Source organism: Opisthocomus hoazin, chromosome Z, assembly GCF_030867145.1.
Source record: "Opisthocomus hoazin isolate bOpiHoa1 chromosome Z, bOpiHoa1.hap1, whole genome shotgun sequence".
NCBI lineage: Eukaryota > Metazoa > Chordata > Aves > Opisthocomiformes > Opisthocomidae > Opisthocomus > Opisthocomus hoazin.
In genome coordinates this window covers 73,484,598-73,512,153 of record NC_134454.1, presented here as the reverse complement: position 1 = coordinate 73,512,153, position 27,556 = coordinate 73,484,598, and the positions used below count along the sequence as shown (strand labels likewise).

Genomic DNA, 27,556 nt, shown 5'->3' with positions numbered 1-27,556 from the left:
GTTTTTGTGAATTTTAAGAAAACAAATAGATCTTGACTAAAAGCTTAACAAAATGCTTGCCCTACTAAGTGACATCTCCTGTGAAACTGCAGCATAAGCAAGAACAGAGAAGCTCTCTCATCCTTTGACAATAATTTATTTTTCATTTCTTTTTATGAGGATCCTCTCTCAAACTCTAGTTCTGCAAAACTGAGAGAATAAACAGGACTCAAATTTCAGCTGATTCTGGGCAGCTGACTTCACAGATTCTATGTGGTTTTCCTGCACTGACCAAACTGCAGAAAGTACATCAGGGCGTGGCAATTCCAGAAATGCCCTGGAAATTCGCAGTGTAGACTAAAGAAGACAGTAATTAATGCTCATTCAGTGTATGCTGATTTTTTTCATTCTTCCTATATTTTTTTTCCAGTGTAGCATATTTGTATCGTGTACACATCCACTAGGAGTTTGATTTAGCAGTTTGTTTTACACAGTGCACTGAATACTTGTCAGACAGTATGACTATTGGATCACATCTGAGTGAAAAATTCTATAGCATAGTAGCACAAGGCTTCTACTTCTATTTCTAATCTTTGGGGTTTCTTAGCTATGCTATGCAGTCAAGTAAAGGGTTTTCTCTCTGGTAAAAAAAAAAAAGAAAATAGAAAAAGAGAAAAGAAAAGAATACTACCAGTCCATTGAATTCTTGGATACAAATTTACCCCGGATTAAAAATGACATTTGCTTTAAGTACTGCTTTTTTTTTTTTTTTTCCATAATAATTGCTGGGTGATTTTGATTTAGAAAGACAAGTGAACAACATTTAAAGTCTTCAAGACTCACTATTGCATTACTGTAATATATGAATGACTTTGCTTGTTAAGTGAACATTTGTAACCAATTAGTCTGAAGAATGCATCCTTACAGCTGAGAAAAAGAGGACATCTTCAGCTACCCTTGTTCCCATGCCTTGGACGTTGGTCTGCTGTGGCAGTGGTAAGTAGCAGCTATAGGTGCATGTGCTTGGCGCACCAAGATATTTAGCTGGGGATGGTGGTAGCAGACAATAGGTAGACTAAGTTCCTTTTACTCCTCTGGTGCTGAGTTAGGGGAAGGAATCTTCTGCTGGTGATACTATCAACCTTTGTGAAAACGGGGAAAAAAGTCACGAGAAGCTATCTGACTCAGAATGACTTCTACTGTCACGATACTATTTATTTGTCACTCTTACTGAAGGCTACTTTAACAATCCAGGTCCTGTAAATGGCCCTAGACCAATTCTGCAGCCTGTTTACTTGTAGAGGTTGTGCCAGTTTTAAATTCTGTCAAATATTTAACTGTGTTAATTGTGTCAGAATTTTAACTGTGTAAATACTCCATCAGTCTGAAGTAGTCTTGTCTTTGTCTTTTATTGAGCCACATTTTATGTTTTTTTTCTGTGTAGATAAAAAATGTGAAAAACAGGGAACTCTACCAAGAATCATATTCTCAGATAGTTGGCATTCAAACAAATAATTCAATATTAAAAACTCTGGAAGTTGTAATTTATACTGCCACAAATCCCGACTGAGTCAACCTCTTCAGAAATGTGTGTGCATATACACACCCTCACTCCCCGTCCCTTCCACTGACAGCTTTTTGCAACGTTCTTGAAATTAGCTGTGATAAATATGATACAGGTTTAAGGTATTAAGGACCTGAACTAGACATGGACAGTGTTTGACTCATGTCAGATTAGTTACTGATTATGCCTTTACGTGACTGTCAGAATGTAATTTCTAACTGGTAAGTGTAAGATATCTAAAACATTCTTCCTACATATTTTTATGAGACAATGTATGAGTTACAAAGTTTGAATCTGAACTGAAACACTGTAAGAACAGCCAAAAATTGCTGGGTGTCTGGAGACATCATCACATCTACAAGTGAGCTCCTGTTTCTGTGCAATATAACTACCGTGAGAATCTGTTCATAATAAAGGATTTCAGCACTGTGACGTTCATCATCATGATCCCTAAGTATCAGTTGCTTGGCTCCTGTAGAAGAAGCTACAACCGGTTGCATCTAGATTGTCGTCTGTATACTTAAGAGAAAACATTCTGATCCGGTTACCACTCTGTTGGAGACTTAGGTGCTGTTTCAATACTAGGGGAAGATGTCACCTTCTCCTTTTAATTTATAGACACTTCAGGTAAATCTTCTTTGCTCAAATGAAGTAGGAATCAGTACTCGAAACAGAGGTGAAAGCAAAGTGGTGATTACTTTTCATCCACAGGTTCTTAGTAACTTTTAGTTCAAATTCCTTTGTCTGAAGAGGATTTAGGTCTGTGTCCCCAGCCCAACAAAGTCCTTGAGCCATATTAGGCGAAATAATCTCTCTTCTTCTTCTTACTCAATTCTAATGTAGTTTTTCCACTTTTTATGCACTTATGTCCAGAAAAACACCGTGTGGCCTAGGGTTAAAGCTATCCTTTTAAAATATAGAGCTAGGTTCCAGTCATTACTTCATGATATGTTTATGCATTTTATGACTGTCTAATGCAAAATAAACAAGCAGCAGTTCAAGCAGACACTGAAATTTGAATCTCTCTTCTCGCAGGTATGATTGTTAACACTCACTGAATTGAATCCCTCATTGAAATAAGCAGGTTTAGTTTCAGGATTCTAGCAGGACATGTGCGTACACTATGATATAAGGTATACATTGGTGTACAGAGTTGCTTGGTCTGGTTTTAGGTGCTTAGGTGCTTTTTTACACACTAGAAGTTGATCTGTAGGTGCCAGTGCATCCATGTTGAAGCCTGAGTCTCCTATGAACTTTAAACAATCTCTGAGCAAAGATTTTCAAAAGTTCAGTTCATTGGATGCAAAAGTTGGACTTAAATTGTATTTTGGATACTGCAGATAGTCCTGGGTTAACATTATTTGCCCGAGGGTAGTGCTGTTGGATAAATTACATCCTACATGCCCAAACTACATGTTGCCTCCAAAAAGGAAAAGATCACAATAAAAAAAGAAAACAATACAATTTAACTATGAGAACATTATCAAGAGATCTCAAAATTCTTTTCAGAGGAAGTCCATGTTATGTTCTATGAAACTGAGGTACAAGCTATGGAAGTGACTTGCTGAAGGTAACCCAGAAGGCCAGTAGCAGAGGTAAAAGCCAAATCTCCAGGATCTGCTACTCCAACTATGCAGCAAATTCTTTCTTCCCATGTAGTGCCCACTTACTTTGGATTGTAAAATAGCTGAAAAAATAAGGTTTTGCTCATCTACTTATTTGTTTATTTGCTATTTTTCTCATCAGATGTAGTTTAAAATTTTAAGAAATAAACCATTTAATTTGCTTCTCTGTTTCTCAATTACATCTTGCCTTTTTTTTTTTTTTAATTACTACCAGCTTTGTGGTTCTGTAGCTGGGTATATGATAGGCCTTCTTTAAAATATGGAATAAAATTTGTATCCTTCATTGATAAAGATTCTATGTTTTCCATAAACACTAGTGCCAGGAATAACTATTATGGCTATCAGGTTCAACTTGTATTCTAATGTGCACTACAGAAAGCTCCTCTTTCCCCTATCTATCTCCCATACAATACCTGCAGCTTAGAATAACTTCTGGTTAAAAGTAACTTTCCAGAAGCCTCCAACAGTGGATTCTAGTCGACGGTGCAAGGAGACACAGAGTCCAAGTATGATATCCACTGGCTTACAGACTAGAAATTAAAAAATTTGTACAGTAGCCTTACCCCCTAAAAATCAAAATTAAAACAATGAAAATATGTTCCAGTTATATGAAAGTGAAGCAACTGGTGTCTGAGTTCAGGACATTTATTTTTGGATGATATATTGAAACTTCTACATTTTATTTTCTGCTCTTACTGGTTTTTTGAGATTTTAAACCTTTCCATCAGTTAAAAAGAACAAAAACTCAGCTTAATTTGTGTTCATAACCAACAGATGCATTCACAAGTAGATAGTAGATTTTCTTTCTCTTTCCTGTCTGTGCCATGGCAGATTAGCTTTTAGCTCTGATGAAAGAAAAATTAATTTTGTGAATCTTATCAAATGCTGTAGTTTTTCTTCATGGAAGCAAAAGATAGCAGAACTGATTCTGTTGTAATTTTTGTCTTAGAGTATCAAAGCTGTGGAAAATATTAATGCTATAAGATGACAGTTGACATTTCTACATCACTGATCTTTGTATTAGTCAGAATGGAATGGAAGAAGACCCTGCAGTGAGTCAGATCTTATAGTGCCAAGTTTTTCATATGCCATTTCCTTTAGAAAAACATACTTGCTTCATTTTCATGGAAAAAAAATGAAAGAAAAGCAATGGACATGTCTAGGCTTATGGGTTGTTCTGGAAGTTTGAGATTTTAGACTTGATTTTTATTTTCTCTCCATGAAAACCTTCGAGAGAATATTTCTAAGTAGACAAAACAAGACCAAACAGATAGTTTGTTTTTAAATAAAGTTTCTTGTTGATATAAGATTAAATGTCATCAAACACTAGAAATAAACAGTATTTCAAAAAAAAAAAAAAAAAAGCACCCTGTATTAATTCCTTTCTGATGCTTTTGGCTGCCGTATCCCAACATGTCCCAGGTAGGTGCTGCTGTCATAACCATGATTTAAGTTCACACACTGAAAGAAACCCTGCTCACACAAACAAGCTGTTTACAATTCTTCAGCCAAAGGTTTGTCACATCAGCTGGAAAAAAGTCTCCATTAATATCAGTGTTTTCTGGATCAGGCTAACAGTATTTAAATTTGAGGTCGTGTACAAGTCTTTGCAAGAGTAGTGACCACATTGCAGTATCCCAGCCTGTTATTAGTCATTGCAGTAATGTAACTCTGTTGGCAAGTTCTGACATCTTTCTGTGCCAATCTCAAGATTTCAGAGTTTCCACTGTATGGTTGGCCTGCCATCCTGTTGGCCGAGGTCCCCTGTAGCTGCAAGAACAGTAGCCACAGAAAAGGCATTGACAGGGAATCTGAAAGATTTGGAAAGGAATTTGTTGTGAAGAATGGCTATTTTTATCCTCCTTCTCTCTTGTGGGTAGTTGATGACAGATCAACTACCAAGCACTTCAGTAGAGAGGAAGAATCTCTTTTTTCTTGAAGATTATCCCAGACATTACAATATACCAGAAGCTGCATATCCATATAATAAATGGTAGGTCTTGTCCCACAGAGGAACCTACTTTCCCAGGGCAGAAGACACAAAGAACTGTCCTTTAAGTACTATATTCCACCTTCTTTAAAAAAAGAAAAAAAAAAAAAAAAGAGTGATTTAAGCTGTTAAAGTCACATTTATCCTTGAACCAATATCATGGCCAAAGGGTCTACTGTGCACATCTTCTATGCAGGATTGTTTTAAAGAAACCTGAGACCACACTAATGGGCAGCACTTTTAGGACAGCACTTATAAATCTTTGGAGAGATTCAAGATGCCAGAGGTTGGGAACAGCACAGCATAGTCTATTTCTCTCAGTGCTGGTTCTGTGCTGACAGCCTGGGAAACATTTTTTTATCACTTGCTTGAAATACTGCCCAACTTTCTTTGCCATGCTGGCACAGTTTGGGTCAGAAGACCCAGGCAAGCTTGACTTTTTCTTTTTAGGAAGGTCACAGAAGTAATTATGCAACTTTGGCTGTGACATTGGTGTCACTGTTGCCCAGATGAGTCCCTTAAAGTGTGTGTTGTAATTGATGGCTATGTATTCTTTTTATACATCTCTGTAGATAACAGGCAGAATTGTTCTAGCCTCTGAAGCCTGTTATTTGTTGAAAACATACTAAATTAATCTCTTTATGAAGTTTGTTTATAACAATATACCTGAAGTCACAAAGTATTCAGTAAAATTGGATTCATCTAGAAAGGCTTGGCTATGTCAGTTTTAAGAATACACCTTTAACTGAACGGCTGCTGCTCACTGTACAGGCACAAATTTCCTTTCAAGTTTGTCTCCCTTAAAAATCCAGCTTTAACATGAAGGGGCAACTTTGCCTTATTGTAGCTCAAGAGGGATTTCCTACTTAAAGAAACTGTTTTTTCTTTCCAAACAAATAAATAACTAGACAGTACCAACACAAAAGCCAGTTGAAAAACATCACATGCATAGAGCTTACTGAGTGACTATAAGTCTTTTTTGATCTTTCAGCATGGACCTCTGAACCCAACAAAATAAACAACCCAGATTATGTCCTAATTGCTCCTAGTGAGCAGAGCTGCAACACCTGGGTGTGTGGTTTCCCTTTATAAATTAAAAGGTCAAGCTAGCCCCTACTCCCTTTAGGAAAACATCCTGTGCCTATGGTCTCAGTGGCCTTAGGCAGCTAATCAGTTTTGTGCCAGTGGGTTAGTTGTGTGGGTGGGTGACTAGCTTGAGTGCATTCCAAACTCCAGCACCTTCCCCGCCCCGCCCCCCCCCCCCCCCCCCCCCCGTATTTTGTTCTCTGCTGCTAGTTTCCTTTGGAAATGTTCTTACTATTTAAGCATTAAGGGATGATGCTTAACAAATGGGAGCACTCTCATATCAAGCCCTGAGCTCTGCAGGGATGTGATGAGTCTTCTAAATAAGCTGATGTGCGTAAATAACTACTAGTGTATATAAGGTACCTTGCCTCCCTAGGTCTATAAGCAGAGACTCACCCAGTGGGGATCAATTCCCAAGCACACCAGTCTACCATAACAGAAATAAAGAAGGGAAAAGAAAAGTTTCTTAATTAGAACACAGCAAAAAGGTACGATAGTAGCCTGCATTTAAATAGAAAGCTGAAAACAGTGTGAAAAGAAAACATTCTCTTGAGTTACCACCTCATAGCATTTCCTTTCTAGCAAGCTTGAAATGAGCAATTGAGGGCAGAAAGGAGCTCTGTAAAACATCTGCCTTGTCTCCATTCCCACATTTCCTTTAGACTCCCTTTCAAAGTGCATGTTGTTCCTTTCTGTTGGTAGGTCTAAAGTTAGGGTGATTGTACTGGAAAACACATGGCACGCTGCCAGCGTTTGTGTATTTTTTTTACAAAGGTAAAAACATTTTATCAGACTATAGCGTTGACAGTTTGCTTTTCCACTTCTGTACATAAAACCTGCTGGTCCTTTTGAAAGTACTGCAGACATGTTATATTTAAAAAATAACTATTCTTACAGAATAGCGTTTCTCTCTGGGAAAACAAGTGTTTTGGAAAAATAATCAATCAAACAGTCCAAGTCCTGACATGGAAAATAAGAATGTCGTGGATATGTATTTAGTGCTTATATCTAACTCAGCTGAATGCTGTGCTATAGTTGAAGCTAACAAAACCTTACATAATACCAGTTTTAATAAGTAGAAATAATAAAGTGAGGCTTTTGACTGATAAAAGGCGCTGGTTCCCTGAAAGAAAATAATAAATATGGACATATAGGACTTTTCCACTGGGGCTGCTAACAGTACAATTATTTTGAGATAGTTACAAGTGACTTTACAGTGGCTGCCAAACAGTTACATTGACATAGTTTATTTTCAACATGTAAGCCAGATGCAGAATGTTATATTAAACTGTCTCTTGATTGGTTCATTTTGTACGTGTTTCTGTGGAAAAAAAGTTTGCTAGTGGGTGTGTCATAGATTGGATACATTGGTTATCTGAGCTGGGTGATGAGGCATCTAGACTTGGTGGTATTAGATTTGCTCCAGAGGTATTTGTTTAAATCTTTGCACTTTATTTTTGTTTCTATCCTAAGAAAACTCAGCAAGGATGGAGGAAGAGTTTTGCTTCATGAACAGCATAATCTAGGATATTGGAAGCTGTATCTTAAATTTCCCATTCTAGATGAGTCAAACTTTTCACATTGAACATCCACACAAAAATGCTCTGAAACTGGGGGAAACAGTGGCAGATGAAATTTGTTTGAAAGTCACCAAGGCATTAATAATCTTTCACATTCACAGTGGGATGGTTCTTCAGGAGCTTTCAACTGAAAGGTTCATAATCTAATTATCTTGCCTGTGATATAATTAATTCCTGTGTTTGTGCAACATAGAAACGAATCTTAGCTATGGGGCAAAGGTGTGTGCCTGTATCTGTAGCTATACACTGTTGTGCCAAGAGGCTGCTGTGACTGAGCCTGTAATAATAACTCATCTCACTTTTCTTTCTCTGAGGTCCTTATGCTACAGTGTCTTCCCATCCTTGTTTGCACTCAAGTTTTTTCTAAAGGCTTGCTCCTAACAATGACGATAATTAATGACTGTGTTTCAAGGCTTCCCAGTACATCCTGTCATTTCAGAGCCTGTCTTCTATACTGTAGGCTCTGAGAGGCAGTATTTGTTTTCATGTTTTGTCTTATGCAATGCCAAGCAATTCATTCTATTCAACAAACAATAAAAGTCGGTGAAATTTTGCTCACTGTTATACTTTTGCAAATCTGAAGCCTTTTAACTCCATATGGAGAGGAGCAAATGAATATATTTTGTATGCAGTGTTACATGCCAATATATACCTGTGCAAAGCAGAAGTCTATTGCATTTCAGAATGGGGAATTCATTTATTAAGCCATGCAAAGCAGATGTTTCTCTTTACTCGCATAAGCAAATAATTTCTTTGGTCATCTAAAGCATTCTACATATTTTATATTGCTTAAGGAAGAAAACCTCTTGTTCCTTTTTCCCATCTTTATGACAGCTTCACACTATCCATGTATTATAACCCAACACTGCACGAGTAAATCCAGCCCTCTTCTCCCCAGTCTCAGTTCAGCTCTTTCAAAGGCTAAAGAGTTTTGCCTGACACTTTTATTGTCCAGATGGTTTGTGATGTGTACAGATGTTATATTTAGTAATACATTGATTATCAAAACATGTCCTGTTGCTCACTTGAGGGTTACGACTTGATACATAGATCTATTACAAAGATTGATAGTCTTAATAAATTCTACCCTACCAATTCTTCAAGTGCATGGCGATTTTGTTGTTCTCGGGGTTCTTTTTAAATATGCTAGATGGCACTGCTAGTCCAGGATTTATTTTTAAACAGCTGGCTTTCATAAAGCTAATTCTGCAAGTTACAAAAAAGGGCATGTAAGGTATTACTTAAATTTGACAGCTAACGCATTCTGAGAAATATACACCATGATGCATACAATAGTGTTTCCACTGTAAGAGTATTCATGTTTAGGTCTATAACCTCTAGTTAACTGCATTTAAAATTGTTGTACAAGTATCCTTGTATTTTCTTTTTGTCCCCTGTGTTTCTTCTTCACATGCCACCTCATTTCATAGTTGTAGAGTTATGATAGCAAAGAACGTTACATATTTTAATTTTTTATTCAAAATGTTGGTCATGTACTTTAAATGCTTTTTTAATTTAAGAATTAGAGATCCAACAATGGAAAAAATGTACAAAATTTTTTAATAGGAATCATTCATTTCATAACCATTATACCATCCATGTTGAAAATCATAAAATAATTACTTTGCAGTTCTCTAGAATATTTAAGTATGTCTGTAACCATAGTTATCTCTATTTTCTTCATTCACTTTAACTTTTATTTAATCTGTGATTTACCTTTCTTCTACAGAAATTATGGATTTGATGCCATTATCTGCCAACAAGTGAGGGTTTCATTTTAGAAAATTACATTTTACACCTAAAAAATGAGTAGACGGAACGAAAAAAGCAATCTTTGCAGTAAAAGACTCCAGTAACATGAAAAGTTGCTCCTGCTGCATAAAGATTTGTGACTTGAAAAAGTTTATACAATGTTATTGACTATTCATTCTCTGTTTAGTTAGTATCAAATTCCCTTCTTTTGTTTATTGTGCACTAAGCTGACAAAGAAACTGCAAATTCTCAGCCTTTTGGGCAGACAGTTGGATACCGTGTCTAAGCGTTCGGAGCAACCAAACGGAACCTGCACCGTTCTGACCACTGGCTGGGTCACTGGCTGGGGCGTAAAGACTCACCTGAGTAACTCGAGAAATCCCTTCAATCTCCCCTTTTGATTTGCCTTTCACAGGCCAGTACTTTTTATTTCTTCTCATCTGTCTGCTATCATGTTAACAAGCAAAGGAGAATCTCGGCAGTTCATTGACAGCATAATAAAATGGGATTTAGATTTCAGTATTTGAAGAATGGCTTGCTTTTAGGGTTTTAATCTTTCGTCTCATACTTGTATTGCCCCAGTGATCAAAAAAGCCCCAAACCCACAATGTATGCCACTGGCCCTATGAATTTTTCAGCTAAGCTGTCCAATAGTAACTAGCACTACATACAGTCTATAATGAACTTGGTGCAAAATTTGTCATATTTGCCTGTAATACTGTAATATTAAACAATGAATACACTGTGTCGCTTTTCTCAGGTAATTACTTCCATCTAAATAAAGCTGAAGATGCAAAGTCTAATTCAACACAGTTGAATAGAGAATAGCCCAAATTCATTCCAGACGTGAATTAAGTGAACTGATGAGGTGAATTTGGCCTTGTGTATCTGCATAGGAAAACTCATACTTCCTCTTGGAAACCCAATGCAAATGTAATCTAAGATTATTGCTTTGAAAATCTGTGCTAGGTGATGCTCTCAGGTGAATATTGTGCTAAATACTTCATGACTGTTGAGAGATGTTTCTTGACAATCCTGTGTTTAGCTCCTAGATGAAAAATAAGCACTGCTTTGTAAAAGCAAGGCAGGAGAAGGTTATTTATTGTTGATGGAACAACCGTAGTGCAAAGCAGTACTGAAACATTTGCAAGTTAATATACTCTAAAATACTGCAAAGTTTTTTATTTCTATAAGGTTGCATTATTGCTTTCAAGTGATGCTTCTGTATATAATTCAGTTAAATCTAATATATTTTTTTTTTCTGAACAAAAGAATAATGAGAGTGGCATCGATCTGAACACCAAATGTTGTGGTATCTATGGAAAAACTCCATCTATATATAAAACTGCAGGTTTTACTCAAAACTGCATTTCACCTGGTATGTTCACAACAAATACAGTGACATCTACTAGGATTAACAGTTATGTGTATTAGTTTGTCAGCTGTTCCTAATTCTGCATTATTTAGATACTGTGAACTAGAGAGGTGTGCATTGTTTATCAATAATGTATGTGTGGATTAGTTTCATGTAAGAGCAAGCTGAGTAAATAAAACCACTCTGATGTGCTCTATCTATTATTAATCAGTGCAACAGAATAACTCTTAAAATATCCCAGTATGCAATAGGCAACAGTAACCATTTTAAATACTTGTGTCTTATTCTGTACTGAGTATTTGAGATTCCTGTTTAAATCATTGTGATGATATGTCTAAAAATACTCTAACAGGATTTGACATGATTTTTTTTAATATAAATAGAAATATTTCTTCATTTTGCCTATTCTAATTTTAATCCACGTCAGCAAGGAAGAATTTCAAATTAGGGCATCCATTCTTCTGAAACTCCCATAACATACTAAGGTACTTTCTGAGAATTTCATTGGCTTCCCATATAGATATAGGGTCTAGCCAGGAAGCTTTCCGTGCAAGGTCAGGACTGAAATTGGGAGAGGCTGAGCACAGCTTAATGAAGATGCATTCTTCTTATCAAACTGGTGCCTGGAAAATAACCCAGAATTAATTTCAATTCCATACAGAGAAAAGCTTTCAGATGGAATCCCAACCAGCTGATTAGAGTCACTTGAGTTAGTCTGGATGAAATGCAGTGAACAAAAATAGGTTTTGCTCTGCTCTTGGATGTTTTATTCCAGATTTCAGAGAGGGATCTCAATTTGGAAACCTCGCTAGGTGCCAAGTGGGTGGGACATGACGATCTTGTAAGAGGTGGGAATGTGGGCTTGTGCGGAGAGGTAGGTTTCCTCCAAAATTTGAAGGATGCAGTCGTTTGCTTCTGGAGTCCATTCAGGAGACTGGGGTTTTGCACATGCTGTGCTGCAAAAAGCCTCGCTCCTTCTTGCTGTCTTCCACCTCAATAAATTTTAATTTTTTTGTTTGTTAGTTTACTGGAACAGCTTCATCAAGTGGGTCTGAAACCAATCAATTCCTTATCTGACATAGTCATCAGATTACCCAATACCTAGTGGGCTTTGGCAAATCTGGGCATGTGTATTCAAATGTTCTCAGACAGAAAATGATTGTTTCATACTCTGCATGTGTGCTCTGGTCTGTTGATGTAAAAGGGAAGGCAGTCGTTCCAGAAATCTTCTAAATGAAAGAAATTGCTACTGCACTTTATGCAGATCCTGCTTCAGCTGGTGTTCAGTAGATGTGCTCAGAGAATGAGCACTTGATAATAGAAGTAGCAAGAGTGACCCCAAATCCAGAGCTCTTTTTACCTACCTCTGATATCAATGTCTGAGGTAGTTGTCCTGTTAATAGAGTGAGTGGAATCTATACCATAATTCTGAGCAAATCTTGGGAGAAGGTGAGTTGTGTCCCAAACTCCATTGACTACAGTGATTTGTTCTTCCTTGACCACGGAAAGATTCTTGCTGATGATGTCAAAATGAGGCACCAATATTGCAGATTTCCACAGTTCAATGGAAAGGCCTTGGCGCCAGAGCTTTGGGTCTACATCTTGCCATGGGTAAGTGGTAAGTTAAGTAGGGAGCAGTATAACACTAAAGAAAGAAGCTGTTTAGTCTGTGCCAGACTGGAAATATATATCCAGAATAACAGAGGCGCTGCAAAGTTTAGGAAGTTGTTGGAGAAGGATTTTCAGAACTATTATTTTGGAACTGAGTGCCTGCGTTCCTCTTAAACCAGCATCAGGCACTTAAAGCCTAATTTTTAAAAAACCTGAGGCACTGTGTAGATATCCTGTTTATTTCAGGATTTAAATCTAATGCTAAAGGCCTGATCTGCCTGCACTGGAGATGGACTTTTTCCATTACCTCTGACAGAAGCAAAATTGGGTTTCATTTGTGTGCACACATAGTAAATCTGAGGTATCAACAAGCCCTTCCTGACACTACAGTACTTTTTAAAAAACTGTTTCATTTTTAACCAAGTTAATTAGTTTCCAAGTGAGTAGGATGCTTTTATACCCTCTTAATATTCTCTTTGCAGTGTGTTGGTTGCCTGGGGTTGAAGTGTTTTTGATTAACTATATGCGATAATGAAAACCATGAGAACGACCTTATGCAGAAGTTCTCTCTTTCTGATGTTACATATAAAACAGCGGAAGTCTTACAATATTTAACACACAGCTTTTTTCTCTCCTCCTGCTCCTTCCCCAACCCCCTCCAAGCCAGAGCTCAAGCTAATTATGGAAGTGTTAGAAATGGTTGTATACCAAGACTTTAGTGTTTTGTAAGGTGTGCCCAAGTGGAGAATTTCCCTATTTTTACTGGGAAGAAGGGACAACACACTCTGATAAGGACACAAAGCAACTACAGTGAGAACTGCTTTGTTTACTATGATGTCCTACAGTGTGACTGAGCATGAGACTCAGCTGAGCACATGTATGCTTATGGCTTGTTAATGAAGCAAGTGGGATGCCCTGCTCCACTTGCACATTTGTTACTTTTTCAGCTAAACGTTGTTGACTGTTGGATCTTTCCTACATCCTGAAGCCTATGAAATGGATTGTAACTAGACTGTTGGGACTAAATAAGACAGCCAAATGCTAGGGGCTGAGAAAACAGTACTGACTGTCCACTCTGGATTTTGTGTTATGGGTCTCATTTTTTGTGTTGATTCCCACTCCAAAAATACTTTTGGATACAGATGATCCTCATGTAAAAATATGCATAGCAGGGTGTAGTCGCTAGTAAAGATCTGAAAGTATCTGATTCTTCTCCCAGTGAAATGGGAAGGAGTTTTGCAATTTTCTTTGATTAGGGAAGGACTGAAATCCTTGAAAGAAGGATTTGACCTTAATAGGCAGGCATATTTTGCTGTCTCATAGGGATTTAATTTTGTATTAAATAGGTGAATTACAATAACATTCAAATTCAACTTTACAAATATTTAAACGCTATTAAGCTTGTGTCAGACTGAAAATCTCAGCCTCTTTCTGTGTGTCGCTAGTGGGAGGAACTCCGTAGACTGGTGGGGTTGATGGCAATCTCCCAGTCTGCTCTGTTGTGAGTTCTGAACTCTTGACAGATATTATTCCAGCTTAGTTTTGGGAAGTGGGGCAGGGAGCAAAAGTGATGGCCAAAGTTCCTTACAATAACACAGAAAGGCTTGGAGAATTAACTGTCTAAAGATAATTGCGTCTCTGATGTTGAAATATATTATGCAGAGTATTAAGCTTGCTGGATGATGTTATATATTGTGTCAAAAGCGTACAACACAGTGAGATTTTGTACCCATGGGAATTTTGCTGCAGACTATCACTTGAAGCAGGAACTGGAACCCATATATTACTGCTTGCTATATGCTACAGAATAAGATACAGGGCATATGTTGTATTTCCTTGTCATTTAATTTTTTTCAGGAGCAGAGCTATGCCCAGAATGGAAAAGAAGAATCAAGTACAATCGAGAATTCATTGATTCTGTTGCACTCTAACAATATCACCTCTAACATGAAGCCAGTTTAGATAAGAATAAAACCTGTTGGAGATCGTAGATTTGATCATTGCAAACTAAAGCTGAATATACTCTGGGCATAAACTGTTTTGAAGTGAAAATAATTCTACAGCAATTGAAACTGGTGTGTATAATCCTGCCAGAGCAGTGCTATCAGGGCTTTGTAAAATGTTGCTGTATCAGGCTAAGAACTTCTTATAGCTTGTTGGCTTGTTATAGTTAGGGGAATGCTTTTGCTGGTGTCTATTTGTTAATTAATTTCACATAATTTGGCAAATGGGCAAACATGGCAGTGCAGGACTGTATGTAATCACCCTTTCTGTGGCAAAAATCAAGAAGGTATTAAGCTGAAACAGCCTTTGTCAACACCAACAGAAGAATAGTGGGTACTACAGTAATTAGATACAAATGGTGCCATCCTTTTAAACAACCAAAAAAGTCATCTCCCTGTCTCGTTAAAATCCTTCCTCTGAAACCTCTTAGTTAACTGTTCCTAAATGCTGTACTACAAAAGTGCTAAATTGCAGGGATCAAATTAACTCTCCATACATTCAGATTAGTGTTTCTCTGAAGTAAACACTGCCTAAATGTTCAAAGTAAGAGCAGTGGCTTTGAAAAGGTGTTTGGAATAACTGTAATATTAGTTTTTACCACAGCAGTATCCTGATGGCAAACAGACACATCACAGCATGTCACCTTATGGCAGATAGCCGCTGGGCCATAGTCTGCATCCCTACTGACTCTGCTTGGGATTCCAGAGTGTAAATCTGGGCAGAATTTGTCTGGTTCTGTCCAAAGAACATTGCTGTGAAAGTTAATGGGAAATTCAGCAATGATTTTTACTGCTGGGAGGAAAAGTAGGAGACCATGCCAAATATGACTTAAAGCCTATTCTCAATTCCTGTTTAAATGTTAGTAGCCTGATACAGCTTAAAACCTTTTATTGCTTTAAAAATCAAAAGTAACACTTTGTGACATGTGAGAAATATGAGTCAGCTTTCTACTGGCTAATTGTAAATGGCACAAACGAATATTTTAAGAACACTTGTGACTAATTCAATGTTACGTATTTGTTTAATTGGATGACCTTTAAAAACAAGCCCAAATTATTTTATAAATATTTAGCTTTCCCATAAAGCTATATCCAGATATCAGTCTTTTGATAGGAACCATCTGCAAAATTTGAACTTTCTGCATGTTCAAATTCTTATTTGTTCTTTTGCTTTCATTCTGAAAGCAATGCTTTTTTTATTAGTGTTAACAAAGCGGCATCTAAATGAGATCCCAACTCTATGGTGTGACACAGGTACACAACTCAGATAAATAAAGTCAAGGCCAAGCATGGATAGCAACTTTGAATTATACAACTGCTAAAATTCCTTGTAGGTACTGCACATTCTGGAAATGCAAGTACTGTAAAAGGGAGACAAAAACCACACAGACAATATACTGATGTAGAGAGAATTGTTCATTCTGAACTTAAGTTTTATACGGTAAAATCTGTGTATTCCATGAAAGTTATTTTGAAACCAGATAATTAATCACATTTATAAGGATAATAAAATAACCCATTCTAAGGTTCTAGTGATAATAGTTGTTCATCTGTCAATAACCAAAGAAACATATTGATGGAAGCTACGGGTCTAAAGCAGTAACAAATGTATCCCTCAGTCTCTTACAACTTTGTTCATTTTACCTTTTGTTCCTTCTGTTGATGTTCCCTTTACCTATAGCAATGTCATCTGAATTTAAAAGATAAGCTAGTAACTGAACTATTTCTTACTGTTTCACCTGTTCAGGTTAGATTTAATGAACCAAAATATTACATGAGATGAAAGGTATATATTTCCTGACAATAATAAATACAGTTCAAAAGGGCTCTTGCGTTTTCTCTGATGTGGTTTGTGTGTGTTGCTGTTAAACTTTAGGATAAACATCTGTTGTCTTTGTGGATTTTCCTTGATGGTTTGATGTCAGGTGCACAGATTAGGACTTAATCCTGTTAACGTCTGCTCAAAGAAATACCACCAGTGATCAGTGGCTACCCACAAGCCATAACTCTCAGAATAGGGCCCTCTCTGTTTTCAGAACAGAGAACATAAATTGTTTAGTCTGAATAGCTTGTGGCATGCAGTCGCTTCATATATAACACATATGTAAATGATACTTGACACTAAGCAAACTGTTGCTCTTAATGCAATTGCTCACATTAGAAATGGAAGGATTTTTTGAAAAGACAAAGCTAGAAAAGCTAGAAAGGCACATTGCTTTTTCTCCCTCAGATATTTTCATTTTATTTTTCAGCTGTGATGCTGATATTATGTAAAAATGCAAAGGCATTTCATTAAGCATTGTGGTAATACCTGTAGCTGTTCAAGAGAACAAATTTTAATGTGATACACAATGTAGACATAGAAGTCACTTTCATGAAGTATGTTTGGAGCTCAATGCATCCTCAGCTTTTTTTGCTGTGGTTTGTATTTCCAGAACCTTGACTTTCTCAAAGAAACCCCTGTGTCAGCCTTCTTATGTGTATGTTTATCTTCTTCTGGGTTTGCTATTAGTAAAAAGCTTCTGTTTCTCTGGTCTTCATGAGCGTATCTGTTTAAATAGTTGGTGAGGCTGGAGTACCTTTACAGCAGTATCTCTAAGCTTTATCTGCTCAGCGGAGGTTTACAAATTCTTACTAATGCAAAATTAAGGCACTAATTTCTCCTGTTTCCCCCTCACCCTGAGCACTTTAGTGGGGAGAGGGAATGTTATAAAGAGGATGAAAAGCTTTAGCATACTCACCCTGCAGGGCAGAGGATACGGAAGATCACAGCTGTCTCTACCTCTTGGATCTGGATCTTATTAATGTCATCAAGCAGTGAATCCTCTGTAGCTGTAGGCTGGACTTCTGCTGTTAACAGGCCTCAGAATGAACTGAAGTTCACCAAACTTTCTGCAGCTAAGTAAACTCAGTGTTACTCAAAAGTTTTCTCCAGAGCTTAAGACGACAACAAATGGGATAGTGTTAGTACAACAACCCCATGGAGCTGTTTGATGTCTGCAAATTGAGTGCGAAAGTGTATCTCCTGGGGGCTGCCCCTCCTCCCGGCCATAACCTGCCCCTCTAAAAGGGAGGCGAAGTCGCGCAGGCTGCGGCGATCTGGAGGGGAGGCATGCGTGGCTCTGCTCCCGCGCTGCCCGCTCATCCTTCACCTGTCCTAAACATAGCGAGCTCTGCCTTTGCTACCTGGCCCGTTCTCGTTATCTTTCACGTGAGATGGACAAATTGGAGACCAGTGAAGAAGAATGAAAAATGCCCTTCCGCGGGATAGAATATATAAGAAAACAGCGAAGCTAGAAAGAGTGAGGGACAGGGTGGGAAAAGGACTAAACAAAGCTCGCTCTGCCCCCCCCCCCCTACTACTCCCCCCCCCGATTTTGACCTATTTTTTTGTTTCATTTGCAGTTAATAATGAGAGAACTCCTTTCTGTGAAATGTGTTCATGATAAATCTGATACCTTTCTATCGTAGTGTATTTTATTATTAATAAACACAGTGTAAACCTGGGAATGCAGCTTCAACAGATATCCTATTATAAGAAGCTGAAGCTGAAATGCTTGGGAAAATATGGCTTTAATATCTGCAGAGTTCTATGGCTTTCCTATCATGGAAACTGGTTGTCTATTATTAGAGGATATTTTCAATAATGTGCAGTATTTAAGAACATCATTGTTAATTAGCCCAATCAAGTTTCTTGCCTAATGCCAAATGTTTTCAGAATGTCATCAAATTGCCAGTAAGAATGGATGGCAAGAAATAAATGTAAAATAGCTTCTCTTTTATTAGAGGTCCCCAGCACGGCTATTTTTAAAATTCTTGGGCTATAGTAAGAAGTTGAGCTAAATAAAAGAGATTGGTAACCCCAATGGTCCTCTGGGGAGGTGTAAGAATTACAAGTGACAACAGATGGAAGTGTTGTCTGAAAGTGATACTACATTAAGCGATTGCAACACCAAGACACAAAAGAAATTTTTGAAGATCACATGATAAGGATGTGGGATTTTTTTTCGCCTCATTGCTGCTTTGCATTTTTTGGAAAGCAAATCTGCTTGCCTATATGCTGTCTGTTATCTGTGAAATATGGAAGGGATAATAAGAGACACTTGGATACCACAGTTTCGTTATGTCAAGACATGTAAGCATGGACAAATACGGCCATATATTTTCTTCTAGGTGAAACTGAGGCATACAGGTTAAAACTGTCACTGGATGTTAATGGTACATTTGGTACTGCAGTGCAAGTTTCTGGCTTTCAGTCCCCTAAAGAAATATGTGTCCTGTCTCAGTGAATTCTTCTTCATGGATCCTTGTACAGCAGTGATGTCCACAAAGAAAGAGAAAAAAGGAAAGTGTGAAGGGTACACGGCAAAGAAAGAATCTTCCATATATTGTTACAGCAATCAGCAGTTTAGGGAGTTGGGCAGCATGAGTCTGAATTACCTACAGCACAGGGCAAAGATTTTAAATTTTTTCTCATTAGATATTTCTTCACACAGATCTGGAGACTTTCTTCTGAAGAATATCACAGAGCTTTTACAAATGAATACTCTATTGAATGTTTTCAAAGGTTTCCTTAACTTTAATAGGACCCTACTTAGAAAGCAAAAGCAACTTTAAAGTAGACATGAAGACCTATATCCTCTCTAACAGCAGCAGTACATGAAGTTTGATGTATGAAGTGAACCAAAACAGGCTGGTTGAAAAGGCTGTGGGATTAAGGTTTCTATGCCCTGGATTTGCCAAAGAGTGGGTTAATGCCACACTTTTGTCAAACAGTACTGTGGTGTTTAGTGATGAAGAGTTACATGTTATTTGAAAAAGAGTCTGTTCACAGAATAGTGCCACCTAGCACCATATTAGGACATCAATTTCTATGACTGGAGGAAAGAATGTGATCTATCTACCAGCCTTGTGGACCGCAAAATCCTGGGTTGGAAGTCGTCCACCCAAGAGTTGGCTAGAAGTAGCTCTAACATCCTTATGAAATGTCAAAGTCAATCTAAAATGGGGATAGCTTGCAAGTGTTTTTTAATTCCTCCCAGAAAATCTCTCTGTTTGAAGTCTGATTTAGCAAAAAGATGCTGAAGGGGAAAAAAAGTTTGGACTTTGCAATGCAAGAGCCTGTTCAAGCTTTCAGTGGTGGATTTTGTGGGATGTAGTATTTTGGTACAGACTGGTTTCTGAGACAGAATTTCTATAAGAAAATTAAATAGGGTTTGGAACTCTGAGTTATGTTCTGATTTGATATCCCTGAAATCAACCTCAGATACTTCAGTACTTTAGTTTTGCTTAGCTAATTTATGATGTTGTTGACTTTTAAGTCCTCTTGGCCTGTTCTGGATCGTGAACTTGGAAGTCTTTTAGCCACTAAGTAAAAATTTTCTCCTGGAACTGAAAGCTGCTTTCCTAAGGGGGCTTACTGGAATTGGAAGCCAGTTTACTACAGTTTTCCAGACATCCCAGTTGTAAGAAAAAATGAGTTAGAGAGAAAAAGAAAAAAGGTTGTAAAGTACATTTTTAAAAGAACTATGTGGCACATCTTTTTATTTTAAAAGTTTAGGTTTTGGCTCATAGAGAAATATATTGCTTGTTTCCCATGATGATTTTTGTAAATATTTCCTGATACCTGTTGGAGTGAAAAGCGCAAGAAAAAGTATACCTGCCATCTATCAGAAGATAAATCTAAAATGCTTATTCAGCAGCAGGTAGTTCTTAGTGAAGAATTAAGTTCTAAGTTCTTTAAAAGTTCTTGTGAAGACTCTAATCCTAATGTCATTGCAACCAGTTGAAGTAAGTTTATGTAGCTATAACAACCTTACATGCTGTTGGTTGAGTAGATTCTTTGAAAGATGTGAATGAATGGTGAGATCTGAACCTTTGTCTTCTAGAATATCTTGGAAAACACTGAATGGCATGTACTGCTAATTAAGATTAAAAATCCCAAATCAGAAGCCTGAAGAGTAGTAAGTCAAGAAGGTCAAAACTGGGTTAGTGAACTCTACTTTTAATTTCACTTGCTTTGGGGAAAGTTGATGATAAATCCTCAGCTTCTGTTTGTGTCTTTCATAATTGCTCCTTAACAGTCTACATAGGTAACCACAGAGTTGCTTCTGCTCACTTCACATTGGTATCGCCTGCTTTGGGTTTATGTCAGTATTTTATCTTGCTTTGTAGATTTAGTCTGCAGGTTGGGGTAGTATGGGATTCACACAGCTGCAAAATGAACACATCTAGAATATCTTGTTTGGACAGATAAGAGGATGCTGGAAGGAAGAATTAAACTGGTGATAAAAACTGCTAAGAGAATAGAGGAGAAGGTTTTGAGGAACAAACTATCTTTCACATTTTCTATGTGAGAAAAGAAGTTCTACTGCAGATTATTTCATCAGCTACGCTGTGGCTATGGGGTGTTATCCTTGTGATTTCTTTCAGAGAAGTTTCTTTGGTGACAGTACAGTTTGGAAGAGTACAAATGAGATGAACAAAGAGTGGAACAAAAGTTGTTCTTATGAAATACCAGCAAAAACAGAAGGCTTGTGTCTTTTTCCTCTATTGAATATTGAACTTATTAGACAACAGTCTCGCCCCCATATTCAGAATGACGAAATTTTCCCTAGACATGATTTTTTCTTCCTTTTTTGCTTTTTCTATGGAAAGCTTGCTGCTTTTTCTTATTACCCTCAGGACAGGAAAGATAAATAGGAAAAGCAGCAGCCAGGTGTTAAATTTACTCAAAACCCCCATAAAGTGGTGAGAAGACACAAGCGGAAGTCAGAATTTCAAGCCCTTCTTGACTATGTTCTCATTATCTGGGTGTTGAATCTCATGATCCAGGCAGCCTTTTGTAGGCTATCTAGATTTGGGACTTTTTTTTCACTTGTTACCTGTCTTGTGGTTATTTGTGCTTATTAAAGACGTTGCCACTGACTTGAAGGAGATCATAAAGGTTTGGATTTATATCTTGAATGAGGTCCCTGGTGGGTGAATATCGTTCTCAAGAAAACTAATAAAATTTCCTTATGCTTACTAATTCTGGAAGCCAAAGTCTAGATATAAAAACACAGATGTCTAACAAGTACATGTATTATAAATACTGGTCCCATTTATCACCACCTTCTATAAATTTGCCTTCAGAAAGACCCTTGACATCTTTGGAGGTAAAACATTACACAGACCAAGTGTTAATAGCCACCCTAAGACAAATTCAGCTTGTAGTTCTATCAGCATAAATACAAAGTTATAAAGTTGCCTTTCAGTAGGCCCTGGGGAGAAACAATGCACATCCACTGAGGCTTCAAAATAATTCAAATTGCTGTTGTTGTTTTTCTTGAAACATTAAAGTGAATGATGAAAATGAGGAAACGAGTGCTGGCAAGGGGTTAGCAAGAGGCAAACAGGGTGCAGCAACATCCATGCAGCCATCCTGCTTCGCCTCCTTTGCTCATGACCTGCAACGCCCCGAACACTCTAGTCCTGGATCTTTGTAGGAAAGCAGTTACAAGCTGTGCCAAGCTGTGTGATTCTTTTGTGCTCTGAATACATGTCCTCCAGGGGCTAGGATGAAACCACCGCATTCATTTGCACTTGAGTAAAAACTACATTGTTTTTTCAGTCATTTGGCATCATGTTCAAAAAATATAAGGTCAAATTCAGCTCTAGTGTTGCAACTCAAATGATTTCAATGGCATTTTGCCCACCTACATCAGAGCTGGATTTGGCCCATCATCTGGATCTACTTAGTGAATACTGTGCTAAATGTTCAATGCCTTGCACAGGGTTTTAGTTATGTGCTTACCATTGAATTAAATGCGAGTTGTATTCTTAGGATCTTATCCAAATTATGAAACCATAGGATTGTGAAGGGAACTGTGTTTTTGTTCAAGTTTGTGCAGCACCAAGAACACTAGATCTTAAATTGCAGTTGTGGTGCTGGGTGCATCTATAATACAGATATTAAGCATCATAAAATACCTTGCTAGTGCCTCAGTGAAGAGAACACAACAATAGTATGTAAAGAAGAGATTAAACTTTCTAACATGGGACTACTTTGCTTGTGTTTCTGAACAAGTTATGACTTCATACATTAAACAGAGTATATAGTTCTCGTAAGTGTGACTCTTCTGATTGCTTCAGAGAATATTTAAGGTTTTTCTTCTTGCAGGGCAATGTCCACAAAAACGTCTTGCTCTTAATGCTTGAGTATTCATTTTTGTCCTGTTTATATTTCTACATATTTTGCAATTTTTTTAAAAGAAACATATTTTAAGATTTTGCCTAGATGGATATCTGCAAAGGGAGCAACACAGTAAGTCAGAAGCCTTCAGAAATAGTTTCATTACATGTCATTATGCATTGAGCCAAAAGTGATCAAGTGGTTTTGGTCATGTTTTTTTTCCACAGAAAATGAAGTTTTCAAATACAGAATGTTTTTTTCAAAAGCATTTCATTTTCTAAGAAAAAAACCTGCTTGACTTCCTGCATATCTATTAGGATTTTGCAAATGCTTTCATTTCTGATGGTCAAAATGTCTTCCTTTGACAGAGAACACTCTCACTGGCTCTAGCCTACCTAAACCAAATGCCTTACATGTACTTCTCCAGGACCTTTTTGAAAACAGTATGCTGACGGAGTCTTGGAACAAAATTTTTCTCTCCATTTCTAGGAATCTGATTTTTCCAAGCATGAAAGCTTTCTAGAAGAGAAATTAGCAAAAATTTTAGTTTTATGAAAGAAGTCCAAATTCCTTATTGTCCTCCCACTCTTGTCTGATATTTTTCCAGCTTTGATTAAACCAAATAAAAGCAATGATGTGAAATTACCTAGTTAAGGCACTTAGCTTTAGATTTATCTAGTCATTGTTTTATGTAGTTGCAATTTGTCTGTCCTGTCTAGTTCTAAATTAATCAATGGTGCTCATAAATCTTATCATTTGGGATACTGTTTCATGATTTTGTAGCCTTTCTGAAGCTCTAATTATATGTGAAATACTTGTATTGACTCTGTTTCTCCCCTGGCTGGCAGCTCGGTAGCTTACAAGGTGTGTAAGGAATAAAAGAAAACACCCAGGGCTAGGGGGGAGAAAGGGTGTGGTGAACATGTCAGGGTGAATTCTGCAGCATATAGAATACTGCTTAATCTGACAAAATGATCCTCTAAGGTCAGTGGGACAACATACGGAAAAGGCCAACTCTGCATGCGAAGGTTTCTCAAACCAAAGTAAATGAAGTAGAAATGTAAGTGCATGAAACTAGCATTGGATTGTGGCAGTGAATGCACTGGCATTTGAAATTAAAATCTTCGCTCTGTAGAGCAGAGCTGTACTGCTGAGGGACGTATGATTGAGAACACTGAAGCCGATGGAGAATCAGTTAGCCAGAAACCAGACCAAGGATACTGGGTTCATTGCTGTGTATGCTGCAGTTAATCGCAGGAGAACAAGAGCTGTGAAGCTGCTGTGAGTCAGAGATCTAGAGGATGCCTTGGAATAGAGAACAGAAAAGGCAGGAAGCATCAATTATAATTACAGTTCTCAACATATGCTATTATATTTTCCAAAATAACAGAAAACTTGGGAGGTTTATCTGGTGCATTACTAGGACAAGCTTAAACCAGAGAGTGTTACTGACAAAAGTTGGTCTGTAGAATTTTATGTATCACCTAAAGATAAAAGAAACTAAATAATGAACTGATTAGACATCCTTTATGATAATAATTTTAAAAGTACGACAGAAATTGGAGGACGTGCTGACTCTGATCCCTTATGCACAGGTAGTTCAAGACAGCTTTCTCCTGTAGCAGGTAATGTAAAACATTGGGGTGCAAAATATGTAATATATTTTGTTTCTGGCTATAATTAAAGTGAGGAAAAACTCACTGTGGAATTCTCTTTGGACTTTCCAGTGAGCACTAAGTGATCTAACCCAAATTTTTGGGAATGGAAGATGTTCTCAAGTACTTAGATTATTTAAGTTGTTTATATGTGATATAGAGCTATTTGGTAGAAACCAGAAGGATCCTAAACCTGTCCCAATGCATGTTCCCAATTTAGAATTCACACCTTAACACACAGGAAGAGAAGGCAAGTTTAATCTAATGTCATCTGTGCTCCTGCATCTCCAATTATAAAACTGACCATTAGGAAGGGATAGGAAATTTCTTCAAGACAGGAAGAAATTCATCAATTTGAAAGTACAGAAGATTTGTATATGATTTCGATGAGTGGGCAATGCCATTGTAGTACCAAATAGTTGAGTGACTTTTGACAGAGGACCAGCAAAAAGGATTTGAATTGGTGAAGAAAGGATTTTTATGAACTAGATTGTATTTAAATTTCCAAATTGATCCTAGTCACTTGAGGCTTCTGTATGGGAAATTACTTTCATGCAATGCTAAAAGTTGCTGTGGGATTTGCACTTGAATAAATTGAGCTTGATTGGTGTGGAGTGTGGAGGCTGCAAATTAAATGCTTAAAGTCTTGGTGAAGACTATAAATGCTACAATATAAAAATAACATTTGTTGTCTTTGCTAGTGTTCTATTACCCATTACATTCCCAAGATTATTTTTGCATTTTTGCTTTCCTATGCATTAACAAAAAGGCACTGATAATTATGAGTCTCTTCTCTAGGTAGTTGTTGTCATGGTGTTATACCTCTACCTTCAGCACAGTATTCCTGCATATAAGGCAGTTCTGAGCTGCACATAAAGACAGTATAAACTGAAAAGAAATGAAAAGAATTATGTGCCTGTCTAGGGAGCAGAAAATGCTTGGCTCTTGATTAGAAAAAGTAGCCAGGAAAACAATTCCAAACTTAGTCCCTTTTGGAAAGACCCTAGCCCAATAATTAAGAAACTAAACAGTCTTTTCTTGTCGATTCGAAAACCAAGAACTTATTCCTCTGTTGAGGACCTGGTGCAGAGGTTTAAAACACATCCCAGAGGGACGAAGAGGGAATTTGGAACTATCCCAGCAAGTTTTATGCCTAATAGGAGATGCCTTGTGGAGGGAAAATTGCTCTGGACTTCTGAGATCTCCTGACAGATCTGGCTAAAAGTTGCTGATAATCTCAATCAAAGAACAAGCAATGCTCTCTGGCAGAAGTTTAGCAGAAAACTAACAAAACCTAGTCAGGAGACACGCGATTTGGATTTCAGGAGTTTGGACGGAAATAAAACTTCTGTAGATAATTTTCTTTAAATGAATGAGACGGGTGGTAGGAAATGGGCTGTAATCAGAAGTTTGGGTATAAAAATCCACCCGTTTTTACACTGTCATCTTTCATAGTGTGTCTTTGTTCAGATTGGGTAGATTAAGACTAAAATCTGCTTGTGCAGGTGGGATGTTTACTTGTAATTTCCTAATTAATAATTTCATTTCAATAAGGAAGCACTATAGTATGGGGCTGTAATAATAGAGCAGTTAGAGGTTTCAGGTGTGATTATGTAGACCTTCAGAGGTTATATGTGTATACTGCTAGAGCAGTATAATGCTCTAGCTCTGTCATCACTGATTTGCTCTCCAAAATTGAGTTCATTTAAATTGAACTCCAATACAGTTTTGAGCACTGGGTTAATGAAGGCCTATGTATACATTTTTCAGTTACGTTCTTAATCTACAAAGCATGGCTGGCTGTTTTATATTTGCCCCCCCCCCCAAATGCATTGAAGAAGGATTGAAAGCACAATGAACAATACCAGTGAGAACTGGAATGGAGTATAAATCCACAGGAACTTTCCCATTAAGTAGATTGTCATACACATCAGGGCCCACAGAGCTACATTTTCAGAGATGACTTTCAGCTTCTGAACAAAATTTCTTGCTGAATTTTTTAGATACTTAATTCGCTATACTAGTTCCTGCACTTACATAGCCTGTAACGACAAACTTGAAATAAAAATTTCTTTGGAAATTTTGTGGAAATACGATTACAGGTATTCTAGGGCTCTTACTTTTCACCAGTTTACCCACTTGACTAGCACGCTATAGGAACGGCTAACGACTTGTTTTGAACATATAAGATTTTACATACAGTCCCAGATTGGCCTTCTATTTTTTCTTTTACCAGATGGCTTTTTTAAAACCTGTTTGTTCCTGTTTTATGAAGTTTGTGCGTGTGAAATGGAAGACTAACATCTCTCTACCCTTCTTGCCATTTTTCTCTTGCAAACCCCTAAAGCCAGGACCACATCCCAGAGGTCCTGGCTTCTCATTGTGCATTCCCATTCAGACTCAGCCCTGCTAGGGCTGTTGTACCCTTAAGCCTGTGTACAGCATCTTGACTCCTTCTTCCAAGCATGGGTCTGCTCCCATGTGCTGAGCCTGAAGAGCAGGTTCCAGTACTGGTTATATACTTGCAGTAAAAACTGCAAATCACACAGGCTGCTGAGAGATGACCCATCACCATTGTTTGGAGCACTCTTCAAGCTCTGCTCAGCAAACCAGTTTGGGAAACTCTGCTCCAAAATCTTTGCTTGTGGTAAGGTTTTAATAGTTACCAACCCATACAGAAGAATACCTTTCAGGTCTATCTAAAGTTAAATGGTTGGATGGTTCAGTGTATGAAAGCCATATTAAAAGCAAGGATATCTTGTATCATTAACAGACCCATTATTACTGTATATACATGTATATATGTGCTTTCTTGAATAATTATTTAATTACTCAGTTTTCTTAAGATAGTTCTAGAAACACTGTGTTGTGTAAATAATAGTGCAAGATTCTAAGGGATTATTTTAGGTACAGGAGCAGTTAAAGCACTTATTTTAATAAGTATTACAGTAATTTATTAATAACTTTTAAAATACTGCTAATACTTATGCTAATATCTAAATTTTGTGGTCGTAAGCACAATTCTTCTTTGCTACACATCTCTTCTACCTATTGGTATGTATTATAATGTAAACACATGGTTATTTTCTTTTTTTCTGGCCCAAAAAAGGATTAGCTTTTTGCTTCCCGTTGTGGCAGGAGCATAGGCAAAGTCCTGTTCCTT

General features: G+C 37.4%; 1 protein-coding gene across 2 annotated transcripts in view; it reads right to left on the bottom strand.

Moving 5' to 3' along the window:
- FGF10 (fibroblast growth factor 10) overlaps positions 1 to 27,556 on the bottom strand; it is a 107,917-nt gene that overhangs the window by 74,304 nt on the left and 6,057 nt on the right. Inside the window, exon 1 of one of the 2 annotated variants that reach the window (XM_075411699.1) lies at positions 17,307 to 17,334. The exons of the other annotated variant lie outside the window; for it this stretch is intronic. The gene's annotated coding sequence lies outside the window, so the exon portion shown is untranslated. Of the gene's footprint in view, positions 1 to 17,306; positions 17,335 to 27,556 lie in introns of those variants that run through there. 2 annotated transcript variants of the gene reach the window in all.